This window comes from Somniosus microcephalus, chromosome 2, assembly GCF_052327205.1.
Source record: "Somniosus microcephalus isolate GS21.2 chromosome 2, FLI_Smic_1.0, whole genome shotgun sequence".
NCBI lineage: Eukaryota > Metazoa > Chordata > Chondrichthyes > Squaliformes > Somniosidae > Somniosus > Somniosus microcephalus.
The window spans coordinates 55,021,605-55,037,275 of NC_140988.1; the positions used below are offsets into that span (position 1 = coordinate 55,021,605).

A 15,671-nucleotide genomic window follows, 5' to 3' on the forward strand; every position below is an offset into this window, starting at 1 on the left:
CAAGTAAAAGTGATATCAGACTATTTTTTCTTGAGGTGGTGTCATGATGAATGTCTAAATTCGATTTGGGGGAGTTCACATGTGAATGCAGCACATAGTTAGTCATTGCAAAGGCAAAGCTGCTTCATATGGAGACAAAGGGTGAAGTGTAACTGACCTACAAGACTGCCTAAATTCAGGTAGATTAGACATTCAATATGTTCATTCTAAAATCAATAGAAGTTCTTACTCGTTCACCTTTTGGTTGGCCCTCTCCACCATTGTTGACATCCATGAAGAGGAGCATAGCAACTGGACTGATTTTCTTGTGTTAACTGCTGCTTTTCTTGCTAGAAATCTGGTGAAAGAGAAAGATATCTTCCTGGTAGCAGAGACATTTTGCTGTTCTTTTATTCTTATGGTCATAAGTTGCAATGCTCATCAGCATTTGGTCCTTCACAAAAGAACAGCAGCAGCAGTTCACTGACACCTATGAGCCCGTCTATTCTGTTGGCCACCCCAGTAAACCCACCAGCTCTGGTATTGATCAGTTAAAGAGTGAAGATGACACACTTTTTTTTTTCTCCAACACTCCCAGCAAACTTGTGAATTATCATTATATAGTGAAGTTTGTGAGCGATGTATGTGGAATGACTAGAATATTTTGCTGAACTGGGATGAGGGGAAAGCCCAAGTCCAAGACATTATGTGCTTGTGCGATAACTACCAAATACATTAATTCAAACCTATTGTATTTTGCACACCCCATTTTTTTCCTGGGAATCTCTTATCCTGTTGTTGCCATTATTTCTGTATTGTAAATGACTATAAAACCATAATTTATTTTAATGAATTTATAAGGTGTTCCTTGTATAGAAAGTTATTGTAGATGCTGACATTCAAATCTGATTTTATTGAGCTTTAGGACTAAGCAAATAGGATTGACAACACCCCCCTTGTAATGATCTAGCTGGTAGCATCGGATCATAATTAACCAGTTAAATGTGCTCTGGCAGCTTTAGAAGGTTGACCTCTGCACTACCAGAAACATGACCAGGCGAAGTATGAGAAAAGTGCAGAAATCAGGAGAATGTTGCATCCTATAAAAGACTGAGAAGTTACTGTTTCTTTGAAGAGGCCATATTCTTTCTGTTTGTATCGCCTTCTCTATCAAAAGTGTGTTTACAAAAAAAAAACTTTTCTAGTTTGCTACTACTTTGTTAAAATGTTTTGGAAAACTTCTGTGTATATTGCTAATATAACATTTGGAGTCTGATGCACCATCCCAGAAGGCGCTTGTGCACAGCTACTAGTGCAGAACCTGAGCATTATTCTGTAACTGTCAGAAGATGCAAGGGTTTAGCCTGAGTTGAGATGGGCTGACTCAGTTCTGATAGTTATTGACTCCCATTTCATGGGATCACTACAGAAGAAATGTCATTGTTTCAATTTGTTTTATATAGGGTTCAGTTAAAGTTTACAAACTCCCTTGGATAACAGTACCCTTTAACCTATAAAGTACTTACAGACACATACATTTAGGATCTTGCATAGTCGTGTACATTTTGAAAATATATTTTGAGAGTTAATGGGGCTAGTAAACTGCTGCACATTTTGCCAGTGGATGAATTCCCAAGCAGTTTGCTGAAAGGACGATGTCGCGGTGCTCTGGCTAAATGCCTTGCTGATAAAGGAAAGACTTGTTAAAACATTCTTGGTTTGAAATGGAAATTTTTAACAGGGTGCCAGAAGCTTATGCTACCGTTATAGTACAATACAAGTGCAGGCCGAGGCATTGAAAGCCCTAAAAAAAAAAAAAAAAAAAATAGCATTGGCAGCAAAGTTAAATAGCTCCTGCCAACAGCATTTGTCGTCTGGTCTGCTGTTGTGAATCTGGCTGCAGGCCATGCGGACCAGCAATGCAGTTTCTATATTGCTGACTTGTGCAAACTTTTGCTCCAATGTCGGGGAAGGTCATGGTTAAATTAACAAGTCATAAATGTAACATATAATTATTTGTCCATGCACATGCCTCCTCCTGAGGTCCCCACCACCACAGAAGCCAGTCTTCAGCCAATTCGATTCACTCCACGTGATATCAAGAAACGGCTGAGCACACTGGATACAGCAAAGGCTGTGGGCCCTGACAACATCCCGGCTGTCATGCTGAAGACTTGTTCTCCAGAACTAGCCACTTCTCTAGCCAACCTGTTCCAGTACAGCTATAATACTGGCATCTATCCAACAATGTGGAAAACTGCCCAGGTATGTCCTGGCCACAAAAAGCAGGACAAATCCAATCCGGCCAATTACCACCCCAACAGTTTACTCTCAATCATCAGCAAAGTGATGCAAGGTGTCGTCGACAGTGCTATCAAGCAGCACTTACTCACCAATAACCTGCTCACTGATGCCCAGTTTGGGTTCCGCCAGGACCATTCAGCTCCAGACCTCATTACAGCCTTGGTCCAAACATGGATGAAAGAGCTGAATTCCAGAGGTGAGGTGAGAGCGGCTGCCCTTGACATCAAGGCAGCATTTGACCGCGTGTGGCATCAAGGTGCCCTAGTAAAACTGAAGTCAATGGGAGTCAGGGGAGGGGGCTGGGGGGGGGAGGAAATACTCCACTGGCTGGAGTCATACCTAGCACAAAGGAAGATGGTTGTGGTGGTTGGAGGTCAATCATCACAGCCCAAGGACATCGCTGCAGGAGTTCCTCAGGGCAGTGTCCTAGGCCCAACCATCTTCAGCTGCTTCATCAATGACCTCCCTTCATCATCAGGTCAGAAGTGGGGATGTTGGCTGATGACTGCACAGTGTACAGTGCCATTCGTAACTCCTCAGATAATGAATTAGTCCATGCGTGCATGCAGCAAGACCTGGACAATATCCAGGCTTGGGCTGATAAGTGGCAGGTAATATTCATGCCACAGAAGTGCCAGACAATGACTATGTCCAACAAGCGAGAGGGGGCGGGGTCACCATTAACCAGAAACTTAACTGGACCAGCCACATAAATACTGTGGCAACAAGAGCAGGTCAGAGGCTGGGTATTCTGTGGTGAGTGTCTCACCACCTGACTCCCCAAAGCCTTTCCACCATCTACAAGGCACAAGCCAGGAGTGTGATGGAATACTCTCCACTTGCCTGGATGAGTACAGCTCCAACAACACTCAAGAAGCTTGACACCATCCATAACAAAGCAGCCCACTTGATTGGCACCCCATCCACCACCATAAACATTCAGTCCCTCCACCACCGGCGTACCGTGTCTGCAGTGTGTACCATTTACAGGATGCACTATAGCAACTCACCAAGGCTTCTTCGGCAGCTTCTCCCAAACCTGCAACCTCTACCACCTAGAAGGACAAGGGCAGCAGGCACATGGGAACACCTCCAAGTTTCACACTATCCTGACTTAGAGTCATAGAGTTATACAGCACAGAATGAGGCCCTTTGGCCCATCGCATCTGCGCCGGCCATCAAGCCCTGTCTAATCTAATCCCATTTTCCAGCATTTGGTCTGTAGCCTTGTATGCTATGGCATTTCAAGTGCTCATCCAAATGCTTCTTGAATGTTGTGAAGGTTCCTGCCTCTACCACCCTTTCAGGCAGTGAGTTCCAGATTCCAACCACCCTCTGGGTGAAAAAGTTTTTCCTCAAATCCCCTCTAAACCTCCTGTCCCTTACCTTGAATCTATGCCCCCTTGTTATTGACCCCTCTACTAAGGTGAAAAGTTCCTTTCTATCTACCCTATCTATGCCCCTCATAATTTTGTACACCTCAATCAGGTCCCCCCTCAGCCTTCTCTGCTCCAAGGAAAACAACCCCAGCCTGCCCAGTCTTTCTTCATAGCTGAAGCGCTCCAGCCCAGGTAACATCCTGGTAAATCTCCTCTGCACCCTCTCCAAAGCAATCACATCCTTCCTATAGTGTGGCGACCAGAACTGCACACAGTACTCCAGCTGTGGCCTTACCAGTGTTTTGTACAGCTCCGTCATAACCTCCCTGCTCTTATATTCTATGCCTCGGTTAATGAAGGCAAGTATCCCATATGCCTTTTTAACCACCTTATCCACCTGTTCTGCTGCCTTCAGGGATCTATGTACATGCACACCAAGGTCCCTCTGATCCTCTGTCTTTCCTAGGGTCTTACCATTCATTGTGTATTCCCTTGCCTTGTTAGTCTGTCCAAAATGCATCACCTCACACTTTTCAGGGTTCAATTCCATTTGCCACTGTTCCGCCCATCTGACCAACCCATCTATATCGTCCTGTAGCCTGAGGCTTCCCTCCTCGCTATTTACCACCCCACCAATTTTCGTGTCATCTGTGAACTTACTGATCATACCTTTTACATTCACATCCAAATCATTAATGTAGACCACAAACAGCAAGGGACCCAGCACCGGTCCCTGCGGTACCCCACCGAACACAGGCTTCCAGTCACAAAAACAACCTTCCACCATCACCCTCTGCCTTCTGCCACTAAGCCAGTTTTGGATCCAATGTGCCAAGGCACCCTGGATCCCATGGGCTCTTACCTTCCTGACCAGTCTCCTATGCGGGACTTTATCAAAAGCCTTACTGAAATCCATGTAAACCACATCCACTGCATTACCCTCATCCACACACCTAGTCACCTGTCGTTCCTTCATCGTCGCTGGGTCAAAATCCTGGAACTTCCTCCCTAACAGCACTGTGGGAGTACCTTCACCACGCAAACTGCAGCGATTCAAGAAAAGAAAGAAAGCCTTGCATTTATATAGTGCCTTTCACGACCACCGGATATCCCAAAGCGCTTTACAGCCAATAAAGTACTTTTGAAGTGGAGTCACTGTTGTAATGTGGGAAACGTGGCAACCAATTTGTGCACCGCAAGCTCCCATGAACAGCAATGTGATAATGACCAGATAATCTGTTTTAGTGATGTTAATTGAGGGATAAATTTTGGCCAGGACACCGGGGATAACTGCCCTGCTCCTCTTTGAAATAGTGCCATGGGATCTTTTATGTCCACCTTGGTTTAACATCTCATCTGAAAGAGGGCACCTCCGACAGTGCAGCACTCCCTCAGCACTGCACTGGAGTGTCGGCCTAGATTTATGTGCTCAAGTCCCTGGAGTGGGAGGTGATTGTGCTACCAACTGAGCCACAGCTGACCACTCACCACCACCTTCTTGAGGGCAACTAGGGATGGGCAATAAATGCTGGCCTTGCCAGCGAGGCCCACAATCCAGGAACGAAGAAAAAAAAATTGGTCAATGCTTTAAAATATGTAGACATTTTGAATCAACTGGATCCAATTCTGTTAGGAAATGGCTTTAATCTAAAGCATCAATAAGGATCCTATCATCAGTATCACAGTAAATGCAGAGAGAGTGTAACTTTAATGGTGTCAAAATATACACTTAATCTTTCACCAATGTAAACTTTTATAGAGGATGCTATGTATCTTTCTCTTTCTTCCCTCCCTTCACTGCATCATGGACCTTGATTTAGTAGCCTTGTTATGAATTGACTGTGCAGCCCTAGATTTTGAATTTGGTCACCTTCTGCTTGAGAGCCAAGTGCTCAGTCATAGCAGGCTGTTGAGATTGTCAAGTGTGGTGGCTTTGTGCCATTCTAGTTAAATACACTCCGTACCAATTTCTCTTATCTGGCTTATTATTCATACAGGAAGATTAGAATCTACAGTAATTAGCAGTACAAAATCAAACAAAGTGGCTTAAGATAAAATGGATAACATTAACAAATTCATATCAAATTTATGAGCACATTTTTTATGTTCCAGATTCATCAGGCTCTTAAAATGATTTTTCTGATGTTAGAATGCAGCATTCAGCAGTAATCAGCAATGTGTGATAGTATGTGTTTTCTAAAACTGAGAAAGCCTTTGTGCTTTAGTGCCAGTCAAATTATATTGTGCTGCACACAAAATCAAATTGAGAGAATCTTTGAGCCTATCTCAATCTATCGCACAGTTTTACAGTGGCCATTCCAGTTTTTGAGTCCACTGAAAAGTTCTGACATGTAAAATGGTTAAAAAAAAGTCTACTTTAAAAAAATAAAATAAAAATAATAATCGAAAAACAATCATCTTTTTCACATCTGTGTTTTATGATGTGGGGACATTAATAATAATGTTTTCGGATGAGACATTAAACAGACTCTATTTGCATGTCTGGGTGGATGTAAAAGATTCCATGGTGCTTTTCAAAGAAGATAACCAGATCAGTGTAGATGTGTGAAATCTGTTATCACAATGGAAAGCCCTCCGTGTTCTAACATGGATTTTGTTGGTCTTCTGTGGTTAGCCTACAAACCCTGCCCACCCTAACTGGTGTAATTACTCTTGTGCGAATTAGATACAGACAAAACGTTGAGGTCTCTTTAAGGACTGGTCATGAGCTATTATCCTAAAAATAAATAATGGACATTTTTCAACTCTTGTTACGGAATTGGCACTTATGGTTATTTTTTCTTTTCATAATGTTCAGTCTGTTTGTACAGGTTAGCACTGTGATTGTCCTGTTGGCCAACTTGTGAGTTAGAAAAATGGAATTTGTGCAGTCACATTTGTTTGGCACTGGTGCTGTAAAATCTGCCCTACAATATAAAGGAGGTGGGTCCACAGCACAAGGAGCTTCTTTTTGTATCAGGGAAGTGGTTCAAACAACAAACAACTACTTGCAGTTATATAGCACCTATAACATAGTAAAACATCCCAAGGTGCTTCACGGGATTGTTATCAAACAAAATTTGACACCGAGGAGATATTAACAGATGACCAAAAGCTTGATCAAAGAGGTAGATTTTAAGGAGAAGAGAGAGGTAAAGAGGTTTAGGAAGAGAGTTCCAGAGCTTAGGGCCTAGGCAACTGAAGGCACGGCCGCCAATGGTGGAGCAATAAAATCGGGGATGTGCAAGAGTCCAGAACTGGAGGAGCGCAGAGATCTCTGAGGGTTGGAGGAGGTTACAGAGATGGGGAGTGGCGAGGCCATGGATTGATTTGAAAGCAAGGATGAGAATTTTAAAATCGAGGCGTTGCTGGACTGGAAACCAATGTAGGTCAGCGAGCACAGGGGTGATGGATGTCCTGGACTTGGTGTGAGTTGGGATACGTACGGGCAGCAGAGTTTTGGATGAGCTCGAGTTTATGGAGGGTGAAAGATGGGAAGCCGGCCAGGAGAGCGTTGGAATAGTCGAGGAAATGTAATATCTATTGCAGCTGATGCAATTACATCTTTCTACTCTGCTTAATATACTTACTGGTAAATTGTCATACCAAGCAAATGACCAAACTACAAATTCTACATTCAAAACTCTAACATAAAGGGAATATAAATCTACAAGATGTAGATTTTAAATAAGTTTTGAGCTTCAACCTAATGTTTCAGCATTAAGAGTTCTGAATGAAGAGTTTGTAGATTGGTCATTTACCTTGTTAGGCAATTAACCAGTAAGTATATTAAGCAAAATGCAAATATGTAATTGCATCAACTGCAATAGATATTACATTTTTAATTGATTCTGTAATATTGCTTCCACTTTGCTGATTCACTGTCTGAGCTATTTTCACTCTGTTTCTAATGATTGAGATGATTTTTGTATATCATCAAACACGGTTTTACCTTTTTCCAGTGATTTCTTATAACCAAAAGCTATTCACAGTGAATGTAAGCCAATGTTGGAATATGTATTGCCAAGTCGGTGCTGTAAGCAAGGGATTTTTGCATTTGCTGCAGTTGAGACTTTCCTCTGGTGGTCAAAATGACAACGTATCAGCTGCATGTTTGGAACGGCTGCGTCTGGTCTGGTCTGAAGACTCATGGAGGCAACACGCCTTCAGTATTTAATTTGTGTTTTGGTGCTATGTTTAATGATGCTTAATGGAAGTGCAATGTGATCTCTCTCCTCCTGTCTACCACAAAAATAGTAAGAATTCAGAACAAAACATAACTTCATAAATAATCACTCAACTGAGAGAACACCTATCCGGCATTAGAAATATGAAACTAGCCCATGTTTTGACATGTTTGAACTTAACTAGAACCCCAAGTTATCATTTTAATATGTGTTTGAATGGAAATGATATCTTGGGGGTTTCTAGTTAATTTGAAGAGGTGATGTCTTTATGCCAGGAAAGGGAGAGCAGCTGTGTGTCTTTGGTCATGTGATGTTTGAGTTATATCTGAGTGCTCAGTAAAGAAACAGTGTTTCCAGACACATTCGGATAAAGGTTTTGCCCTTTTAGCAATTGTGATTTCAGTTGTTTCTGCATTTGACAGGGAAACAGCACTCACTGCATATACTGTCTTGATAACTTTCTGGAAATCCTTGATTGACATTGTTGAATGCTATTGAATTGTTGTGTGGTTTGTTTATCCTTTGTCACGTTCTCAGAATGTAAGACAGATGTTGAATGGAATTACTGTACACTATAATCAGCTTTCATTTTTTTGTATGTTAATATTTTGCTTTCCTAAAGGAGTGATTTGTGCAGACTTGTCAACTAGTGTTACCAGTCCAAATGTGCCAAAAATCAGCTGTTTGGTGTGTTCACTCTCTTTTCTTTGATTAAACACTCCAAAGATGCTATAAATCTTTTTGTTTAAGTACATTTTTATCTAATTATGCAAATTGAAAGTATAATTTTTATAGGCCCACTAGCACAGATGTGATTCTTCGGAGTATGTAGTATTTATTCCAGTTCATTAAATAAAAAGTGTCACCTTCTACTATGGCGCAGTTTAAAATGTCATTAAAGAAGAAAATGTGTGGTTTGAATGTTGACATTTCCCGTCTTAACCTGTGAAGTCCATGTAGGGTTAACTATCTCTTTGACCCCTACATGGGAAGCATGCCTCGGCATGTACTGTAATGTACAGCACTGAGCACAGACTTTCTCTGGAACTGATTATATGAAGAAAATCAACCTTGCAGTAAAAATGTTCTCGTTTGAACATAAGGACATGGAAGTTTCAGTTAGATCAGCCCTGCTCCCTGATACTCCCTTAAATCCTTCCACTTTGCTACTTCTATCCACACCTTTAAAGTCTCTTCATACCCCTTTTCAAACATGCATTCGGTTATCTCTCCTCAATATTTTTTACTTGACATCTGTTTCTCCTGTGTGAAATGCCATGGAAGCTGGCCCGGATTTTGTGGTCAGCCTCGAACAATTGGCACTCGCCATTCATTACACTTGCCCACAGTCCTTTTGTGGGCTTTTGCACTGCAACTTGTAATTAGGGAGGCAAAACAGTGCGGCACCCTCTACAGGGGATATGGGACCTGTGTGAAAAGGGCAAGCAATGGTGTGTCTCCTTACAAAAGCAAAATACTGCAGATGCTGGAAATCTGAAATAAAAATTGAAAATGCTGGAAATACTCAGCAGGCCCAGCAGCATCTGTGGAGAGTGAGAGAAAGTTAGCGTTTCAGGTCAATGACCTTTCATCAGAACTGCCTGACCTGCTGGGTGTGTCTCGTTAACCAATCAGATTGAAAAATCCTTACTGAGACAGGGAGTTTAAGTTAGCCTATTTAATTCAATGCCCAATCATGTGCAGAAAGCGAAACAAAGAGAGGGAAAGAAAGATAGGATTAAGAGAGAGAGAGAGATAAGAGACAGAAAGCAAAAGTAAAAAAAAATAATTTTAATGTAATTATGACCTTTGGATGACTTAAACTGCTTGGGCTTATACTTGACTTGACATCATCTGAACTCCTTGATAAGATTATTGCTTTGCAATCACTCTCCAGTATCCACCGATGTACATGTCAGACATTCAAATGTAATATTAATCGGTGTAAATACCATTTTGACCATTTGCCATTCAAGCTAGCAGGAGCTCTGTATTCAGTTGCATTTAGGATTTATATTTGGTTCAGAGCTGCAATCTTTTATATTCCTGAAAATCACAAACTTGCAGGAATTGCCCACTGTGAATGGTGGAGATTTTTGGAGTAAAAAATTATTCCAGCTCTTCCCTTTAGACATGTTTAGGACTACAAAGCAGGAGGTTCATGTTAATGGTACAATTTGGGACAAGTTCACAACTGGCTTCAACTAAAAACCAACATGCACATTGGGCAAATAAGGCAATGCTTCATATGATGTGAATTGAATTTGCAGATCTATCTGCGTGAGCTGCAGAGGAGTATATTCTGATTGGTGTCCCCTGACCAAAGCGGTTTGTGATGGGAAATGAAAGTGTACATGGAACTTTAATTTAACCATTCAGGTTTGTATTAAATCTGAGTGATTTGCATTGGGTCTGTGAGACTTTTGCCATTCAATTTATGATGCCCACAGAAAAAGTAGAATTAGCTCTGGGCAACAGTGTTAGCAGAATACACTTAGAATTTGTAATTTAAGAACTCTGTTCCTTGTCATGAGTGAAAGTGCATTACCAATGCTCTGTCACCCAGTGATGTATTCTATTCAGGGCTTGACACCAAGGCTTGCTTAAAGTACACAATGGAGGTTTTTACGAGGGCCGCACAAGTGACCAGCAGCTAATGTTTGTGAAGCCTTGTAAGTAACAGCCTAAATTATTGGAATGCTCAAAACTTGAGCTTGTCTCCTTATTGGGGGATTTTCTAAGCTTAAGTAAAAATTGTTGGATCACTACACTAAGTACCCGAAAAAGCTAACCATATATCCTGGATGTTCATTTAAAAAATGCGCAGTCATACTACACATTTATCCCATTTTATTATTTGAGTAGATGCACCCTTCACCTTCTGGGGTTTCGTTTCCAAAAAGTTATTTTTAAATAATTGCAAGTGAGCCAGACTCGCCTCGTCCTGTACCAAGTGGGGTAACGCATCATGTGAGGTAGGCACTGCCAATGTGCTGTTTTACAGGTAAGGCCTGGAATATGTAGCTCCATCTTGCTCAACCCATCCATGTTCACAATACGTAGGAATCTCCTACATAGCTTGATTTTCTTTTGCATTATAGTTGTTCAGATGGCAGTGTTTTGCTGATAGAGTAATTACTGCCCTATACCTGGTACTTATTGATACAGAAAACAATATTTAAAATAACCATGCTGTTCTGAATGGATCAATGGCCTAGTGTATTGGGTGTTAGGATGCTGCTTCATGACTGCAATTTTACATGAGATGAGTCCCAATTTTACCTGTAATATTCGGCAAGGGGAGGAGGAAGTGGAGATTACCAAGAGAGGAGGAAGGTCAACAATGAGTTCCCCAAGGCCAAATTAGTTCACCTTCTACCTCTAGCTACAGGGCAACATTGGCTAATGTTTAATAGCATGTCTGCCTGCCCTTTTGTCTGAATAATAGTAAGTAGTACTGCTGCGAGCCTAAAGGAAAGGGAAGAAGGTAAGTATTGTTGCACTGTAATGAGCTTTTTAACAAATATATATTTTTACTATCCCAAAGGACACAAAACATAAACATGCTTGGTCCTATTGATCACATGTAATTTGTTCTGACAGTCATGATCTTATCAATATCCATTGTTAGTTCATTAATCACAAGGAAATCACCTTTCAAAGCTTAGCTCATGACTCTGCATATTGTATCTTACCATTTGTTTTTTCATTGAATATGTCTTCACTAATTTGAGAAATGTCAGATTGAGTACTGTTATTAATTAAAATAAATCTTTGGCATCTTTTACTCTCTTCCTTTCCCATTCAGTATTACAGTTTGCTTCTAAGATGTAAATAATACAGAATTATTCCTAAAAGGCAATTTTAAGCTATTATAAGAAATGTAACCCAGATGGAAAACATTTGTCAGGCAAAATTGTGTCACAAGTGGTTGTCTTTTTATCGGTGTGAAGCTAATGATTTTCTTAAATTATAGTACAGTAGCACCCTTACTGGTTAAAGTGGCTTAGTCTAGTAGGTAACTGCACTGTTTGGTGAAGTACTAAGCCATAGAGTCCAGGCGATCCTGGGTTTGGGCTCCCGCTGAGTTAGCTGATCTCAGTTGGGTTGTTCCAATTTGCCAGGGTATTCCTAGACTTGGGAGAGGAAAAGCAGGCTGGATTCCTGTTCCTGATATCTGTTTGGTGACTACTACAGGAAAATGCAAATGTTGGGTGAGATCAGAATTGGGCTCAGTTAAGATGTATGGCTTTTAAAAAATAAAAAAAAATGTATGGCTGAATAGCATGCTGACATCATAATGGCCACTTAGATGAGGTCTCTGAGCATAACTTCCAGGTTTGACTTGCAGTTTGTGCTGTTAGTTCATTTCAACTGGTCCCAGAGTCCTTGGGGTAAGGAGGAAGAAAATAAGGTGCTTCTTCCAATAACTCTCTGGCATGCATATCTCTGTGGATGTCAGGTGGTGGGGGGGGTGGGGTGCGGTGCTGCGGCTGTGCTTGGCCTTCTGATGTTCACGGTTTAGACTTGCACATGAAGAATAGTCACTTGGGTAGAGTATTTGAGGCATGGTGGTGCCTCTGAAACTTGTGAAGGTAAAAGGGGAGAAAATTAGAGGGCAAATACTGGAAACACTGTTGAGAAATGGTGCTTTAATTGCCCCCTAAGGTTTCTGAATTGATGGTAAGTGTGCTGCAGTATGCAACCCTTATTACTGATTTTTTGATTGGAGGTTGGGTGTAGTAGAACAGGAGAGAGAGAAAGATTACTCTTGTTAACATATAGATCAATACGTTACCACTATTGCGCAGCTACAGTTACCATTTGTTTTATTCTGCTGTTGAGTTAGTTTGTCATTAACCTTTTCATTAATGAATGTTTCAGTAATCAGTCCAGTCTGTAGCACAGTGCTGTGCTGTCTCACATGTGAGATAGTCACTCTTTGATTTCTCCTCGTTGGTGAATACAATTTTATAATCGCTATATATTCACTAGTTCAATTTCTATTTTTGTAGTAAAGTTTGTTTGCTGCAATCGTGATTTATCTGAGTGTGTCCAAGATGGCAATCTCCTGGATACATTTTTGTAATTTGTTTGTTGTTCGTTTCAGTGAAAGATAAAACATCCATATGCCCAAGTTAATGTTATCCCATTGATCGTTCCTGCCTTCATGGTTTTTTTAAAATTCCCTGCATCCTATAAAGGTAACATAGAAACATAGAAGATAGAAGCAGGAGTAGGCCATTCGGCCCCTCGAGCCTGTTCCGCCATTTAATGAGATCATGGCTGATCATCTAAATCCAGTACCCTGTCCTTGCTTTCTCCCCATATCCCTTGATCCCTTTAGCCTTAAGAATTATATCTAACTCCTTCTTGAATATATTTAATGAATTGGCCTCTACGGCCTTCTGTGGTAGAGAATTCCACAGGTTCACCACTCTCTGGGTGAAGAAATTCCTCCTCATATCAGTCCTAAATGGCTTACCACTTATCCTTGGACTGGGACCCCTGGTTCTGGACTCCCCTGCCATCGGGAACAGCCTTCCTGCATCTAGTCTGTCTAGTCCTGTTAGAATTTTATAAGTTTCAATGAGATCCCCTCTCATTCTTCTAAACTTTAGCGAATATAAGCCTAATCAACCCAATCTCTCTTCATACATCATTCCTGCCATCCCAGGTATCAGTCTGGTGAATCTTCACTGCACTCCCTCTATGGCAAGAACATCCTCAGATAAGGTGACCAAAACAGCACACAATACTCAAGGTGTGGTCTCACCAAGGCCCTGTACAACTGCAGCAAGACATCCTTGCTCCTATTATCGAATCCTCTCGCTATGAAGGCCAGCATACCATTTGCCTTCTTAGCCGCCTGCTGCAACCTGCATGCTTACCTTCAGCGACTGGTGCACAAGGACACCCAGGTCTCGTTGCACTTCCCCTTTTCCCAATCTATTGCTGTTCAGATAATAATCTGTCTTCCTGTTTTTGCCACCAAAGTGGATAACCTCGCATTTATCCACATTGGGCAGATGCATGGCAGATGCAGCATAATCACCGAACCTGTCCAAATCATACTGGAGTTTCTCTGCATCCTCCTCACAGCACACACGCCCACCCAGCTTTGTGTCATCTGCAAACTTGGAGATATTACATCTAGTTCCCTTGTCCAGATCATTAATATATATTGTGAATAACTGGGGTCCTAGCACCGATCCCTGCGGTACCCCACTAGTCACTGCCTTCCACTCGGAAAAAGACCCGTTTATTCCAACGCTTTGCTTCCTGTCTGCCAACCAGTTTTCTATCCAATCCCATGTGTTTTAGCTTTGCACGCTAGCCTCTTATGCGGGACCTTATCGAAAGCCTTCTGAAAGTCCAAATACACCACATCCACTGGTTCTCCCTTATCTATTCTACCAGTTACATCCTCAAAAAATTCCAGTAGATTAGCCAAGCACGATTTACCTTTTGTAAATCCATGTTGACTTTGTCCGATCCGGTCACTGTTTTCCAAGTGCTCTGCTATTACATCTTTTATAATGGACTTTAGCATTTTCCCCACTACCGATGTCAAGCTATAATTCCCTGTTTTTTCTCTACCACCGTTTTTAAATAGTGTGGTTACATTAGCTACCCTCCAATCCATGGGAACTGTTCGAGTCTATAGAATTTGGGAATATGACCAGCAATGCATCTACTATTTCTAGGGCCACTTCCTTAAGTACCCTAGGATGTAGATTATCAGGCCCTGGGGATTTATCGGCCTTCAATACCGTCAATTTCCCTAACACCATTTCCCTACAAATACTGATTTCATTCAGTTCCTCCCTCTTATAAGACCCTATACTCCCCGACATCTCTGGGAGTTTATTTGTGTCCTCCTTTGCGAAGACAGAACCAAAATATGTATTTAATTGGTCTTTGTTCCCCATTATAAATTCCCCTGATTCTGACTGCAAGGGACCTACGCTTGACTTTACCAATCTTTTTCTCTTCACATATCTATAGAAGCTTTTACAATCAGTTGTTATATTCCCTGAAAGCTTTCTCTCCTACTCTATTTCCCCCCTCTTAATTAATCCCTTTGTCCTCCTTTGCTGAATCCTAAACTGCTCCCAATCCTCAGGTTTGCTGCTTTTTCTGGCCAAATTATATGTCCTCTCCTTGGATTTTATGCTATCCCTAATTTCCCTTGTTAGCCACGGTTGAGTCACCTTTTTCATTTTATTTTTATGCCAAACAGGGATGAACAAATTCTGTAGTTCATCCATGCGATCTTTAAATGTTTGCCATTGCCTATTCACCGTCAACCCTTTAAGTAACATTCCCCAATCCATCCTAGCCAACTCACGCCTCATACCATCGTAGTTTTCTTTATTTAAATTCAGTACACAAGTCTCTGAATCAACTACTTCACTCTCCATCTTAATGAAGAATTCTATCATATTATGATCACTCCTCCCCAAGGGGCCTCTCACAACAAGATTACTAATTAATCCTTTCTCATTACATAACACCCAGTCTAAGATGGCCTGATCTCTAGTTGGTTCCTCGACATATTGGTCCAGGAAATCATCCCTTATACACTCTAGGAATTCCTCTTCCATGGTATTGTTACTAATTTGGTTAGACCAATCTATATGCAGATTAAAGTCACCCATGATAACTGCTGTGCCCTTATTGCACGCATCTCTAATTTCCCGTTTAATGCCATCCCAACCTCAGCATTACTGTTTGGGGGTCTGTATACTACTCCCACTAACATTTTCTGCCCCTTGGTATTTTTCAACTCTACCCATACAGATTCCACATCATCAAAGCT

At 41.4% G+C, this 15,671-nt stretch overlaps 1 protein-coding gene across 1 annotated transcript in view; it reads left to right on the plus strand.

Annotated features, from left to right (window-relative positions):
* The window catches only part of ankrd50 (ankyrin repeat domain 50), a 170,309-nt gene that overhangs the window by 2,858 nt on the left and 151,780 nt on the right, over positions 1-15,671 (plus strand). The window lies entirely within an intron of this gene.